General features: G+C 52.5%; 1 long non-coding RNA gene across 1 annotated transcript in view; it reads left to right on the plus strand.

Annotated features, from left to right (window-relative positions):
- LOC129678446 (uncharacterized) overlaps positions 1-4,211 on the plus strand; it is a 47,916-nt gene that overhangs the window by 14,167 nt on the left and 29,538 nt on the right. The window lies entirely within an intron of this gene.

The following is a 4,211-nucleotide window of genomic DNA, read 5'->3' on the forward strand; positions in this document are numbered from 1 at the left end:
GTGCATGTGTGTCTGCGTGTGTGTGCATGTGTGTCTGCGTGTGTGTGTGTGTGTGTATGACAGGCAAGCACTCTTCCATTGAGCTATAGCCCCAAACTGTTTTCTATATTATAGAGTCCCAGAAGCTGTGATTCCTAGGCTTTCATTGCACATAAATGAAAAGTGTGTTTAAATGAGGAAACAATGAAGGGTTTGTCCTGGGGTGAATGCAGGACCCAAGTCGATGCTGCATCTCCTGATGTCAGATATCCGACTGTGAACACAGAACTGCCGTCTACCCTGGCCAGAGGGTCACACTTATAGACTGTGCTGTCTGTGACCCACCGCATAGACCCTGAGCCCACTGTGAAGTCTGCTGGCACTAGCTTTGGGGCTGGGAACTGGGCACATGCGCCCTCACACATCCTAAATGAAAGGGTGAGTCTGACATGCTTCCCTTGGAAGGACCCCATTTCTCCCGGAACTTTCATCGCTGAATAGAAAGAACCTGTGACTCTGGTTTTCTTCGGGAAAAATTTTAAATATGCATAAAGCAAGCCCCAAATCTGTCAAAAATTTAAATTATATCACCTTCTCCATGAATTCTTCCCAAATGAAATGCCCGGAACTTTGATCCAGCACTAAGGTACACTTCGTAACAGATTCAGACTCAGCTGAACCCATCATTCTAGGAAAATTGCAAAAATGAAAATATTCTGGGCCGGGGAAATTCAGCAAAGTGCCTGACACACACACGAGAGGACCTGAGCTGGTCCCCAAGCCCCTGTTAGTTGTTTAGTTGTTGCTTTAAAGCTGGGCGTGGCTGTAATCTCAGTGCTGAGACAGGAGGATTCCTGTCTCAAAAGGAAAGAAAATAAGATGGTAACACCTGAGGAACAAAGACACACACACACACACACACACACACACACACAGACACACAGACACACGGACACATGGACAAGACAGACAGACAGAGACAGAGACACAGAGGAGCGCCATCCAGGGCACATTATTCCTAGTCTAGGAGGTTGAGGATGAAGGCCCATTACTGTGACATAGAATGACAGATTTATCTCCATGTTAAACAGTATATGTTTGAACGTTGAAAGTGTGATGGATACAACAGAAATGTCAGAACCAAATGGTCCAAATGGAAATCAGACTTCAGAAACTAACATTTCCAGCTCAATTTTAGAAATGCCTCAGCCCAGGAAACTTGGCCCATCTGGGTTCAGTCTCCCACCGTCCTTCAGAAGCGCACACTTCCATCCAGAAGACCCTTGGAATTCATTTTGCTTTCTCCATCACCATCATGCCGAAAGTGGTAGCTGGGGTCAGGAGCAGAAGGCAGGCCACCGATGTCCAGGGCATGTCCCTCCCTGTGCCGGGGACCGCACCACAGCTGGGTGGCAGACAGAGCCAAAGACCTTTGAAAGTGCAGGTGGCCCTCAGGCCTCGTCTGTCTTCTCTCCCATCCTGAACTGATTTCCCAAAGTAGTTTCACTCTCCTCCCTCGCCAAGAAGCCGCTCAGAAAGGGAGAGCCAGAGGCAGAGGCCAACTGATCACCTCAGCGCTGTTTCTGCCTCACTCTGACCACCAAACGGATGGGGAGATGGCTCCTAATTAAATCACATCATAAAAAGACGCCATTTTCCATCTGAATGCACTCTGCAGTTCTCACGGTGGGTAATTTGTTGTTTTAATAAGCTGGAGGTTGGATCCCAAGGTTATAGCTGTTGGTGCTGCACAGAAACGGCCACGCTGTCCTGGCAGCGTGCTTGCTCCTGGGAAGACTCCCAAGAAAGTTGGCAAGTGGTTAGTCCTAACGAAAACTCTGCTTGGACTCCTGGGAGCCAACCAGTGCTTGTCAGGCTGCTGTGCAAGGTCACAGCAGCCGGTGTGATAGACAAACGCCAGATAGACGGACGCCTTTTGTAACTGAAAAACTGGCCGGATGTGATGGCTGTGGGCCTGCCTGCATCTGTCTCTCAGCCTGTTCAGGTCTGGGTTAGGGCTGCTGGGGCCAGGGGTGGGCTGCAGTGGGGTAGGGTAGCGCCACCATCGGCCCCAGCACAGAGCGGCCTGCGTGACCGTGAGTGAGTGGCAGGGCCATCTCTCCTAGGCTGGCTTCCCTCACGTGTGGTGACGGCAGGAACTCCTTCTCAGGAGGGTGAAGGTGAAAATCAGAGATGACTTGTTGGCAGTTGAATGGAACAGAAGCTTTCCCCTCTTCACATCTGAGGAGGCGGAGGACAAGTCCTACGGGCCATGTGGGGTGCCTCTGGAGGCCGGTGCCTCCACCTCCAGGTGCGTGTTTCTGTGGCTGATGTTTACAGAAACAGGCACTACAGTGTGGGCACTTTGACCGGCCAGGACCTGAGCAGCTGTGGCTGGCTGAGCCAGCGCTGCGTGGAAGACGCCAGCCACTTTGGTTCTTGGCTCGACCCTGCTCTGGATTCTGCTCAGACTCCCTGAAACCTTTTCTCTTGGTCTCTTGTGTGACTGGTACCCAGCTCTTCACCCCTTTACTCTTCTTCAGCTGCAGTCAACAACTCTACCGCCGTCTTAGCCCCCAAGACCGCCGACAGGGCTGTGCACTGCGTTGCCTTCCATCCTTCACGGATCCTGCAAGTTTCCACATAGGCTTGGCTTCGGGGAGAATCCCACAGTTAGCACAGACTAATCGTAGTGAAGCCTCATAGAAGTGTGCTCGTGTGACCCCGACAGCACTTGCCTCATGGTCCCGTGATTACACAGTGATTGTGGACCCGCTCTTCGAGGCACAGGGTCCCCTGGGAGTTTAACGGGCCTGTCCTCTGCTGTGAGTCTCACTGCTGGAACACAGAAATCTGTGGCTGGAATCAATACCCTCCCCTGAGGCTCAGCGCCTCACAGCCCATCCTTTGCTGGCACTCCGAGCAGCGTCTGTCTGTGTTTGTTTTCTTCTGCTGGGAACAAGCTTCTTCTTGCTACAGCTTCCCAGAGGTCCTTCGGCACACAAGCACCAGGACAGGGCCAGCCTGCAGGCTCTGCGGCTCATTCCTCTTCTCCCCTCCTCTGCCCTCTTCTCCCCGTCCTTCTTTCCCACACACTTGCGCTGCTCTTCTGCCCTTTCCGAATCACCTCTCAGTCCAGAGTCTGTTGCCTGGGCACCGTGACAGCTCCTAAGAGTGCGGTCTCTGCTCCCGAAACCACAAACCTCAACCCAGCGGAAACCTCTGTAACAGCCACCTTCACCATCTTCCACGGAACCCTGAAATCTAGATGTTGTTGTGGTAGCAATACATGCTTAATACAAAGGAACGAGGGCCAGGGTTCAAACGGTGGCAGGGGCACGAAGGAAGGTAAATAAAGGTCTCACCGCTGGGCATGAACTTGCCAGGCAGCCCTGGCAGGAGGAAGGACAGGGCTCTGGGAAACAAGCTCACTCCTGGCAAGCTCCAGTTGGCTCCCACAAAGTCCCTCCTAAGGGACTGCGAAGGCACCACTGCCTTTTTATTCAATCAAATTCAGAGTAATGTGGGTTAGGATGGCTTCTGAAAGGCCTCACCTACCCCAGGAAGGAGGCTGTCCTAACTGCCCCCCAGAAAGGAGCTAACTACGGCGTAACCAAGAAAGCCGCAGCTTCGCCTTGGAGGTGTGGGGGGAGTGAGCAGTACAGACAGGTGTGGGGGCTGGAGAGATGGCGCAGTGGTTAAGAGTGGTCTGCTCTTCCATAAAGGACCCGGGTTCAATTCCCGGCGGCTCACAACTGTCTGTAACTCCAGTTCTAAGGGACTTGACACCCTCACACCAATGCACATAAAATAAAATAAATTATTAAAAAAAAAAAAAGAGATAAGACAAGAGTCCACGGCGAACTCCAAGCAAGTCACAGAATCCAGATGGAACATGGTTTAAATAAGACCCAGCATGAGTGCGCATGTCCAGCCAGGAAGCAGAGAGACGAAGCTTCTGCCCAGCTAGCCTTCTGGTTGTTCAGTCTGGGCTCCGAGCCCTTGCATATTCGGGTGCGCCTTCCCTGCTCCCGTGGCACCCCGCTCTCCAGAGCCATCACTTGCTGCTCACAGGGCAACACACAGGAGAGCCATGCTCTCCCTGCTTCCGACAAAGGAGAAGACAAGCAGGAGTCAGCCCAGGTGTAGCTGAGGGAGAGGGGAGTGTGTGAGGGCACGGGGCTGTGTGTGTGTGTGTGTGTGTGTGTGTGTGTGTGTGTGTGTGTGTGTGT

This window comes from Psammomys obesus, unplaced genomic scaffold (assembly GCF_907164565.1).
Source record: "Psammomys obesus unplaced genomic scaffold, mPsaObe1.curated_primary_1811, whole genome shotgun sequence".
Classification (NCBI taxonomy): Eukaryota; Metazoa; Chordata; class Mammalia; order Rodentia; family Muridae; genus Psammomys; species Psammomys obesus.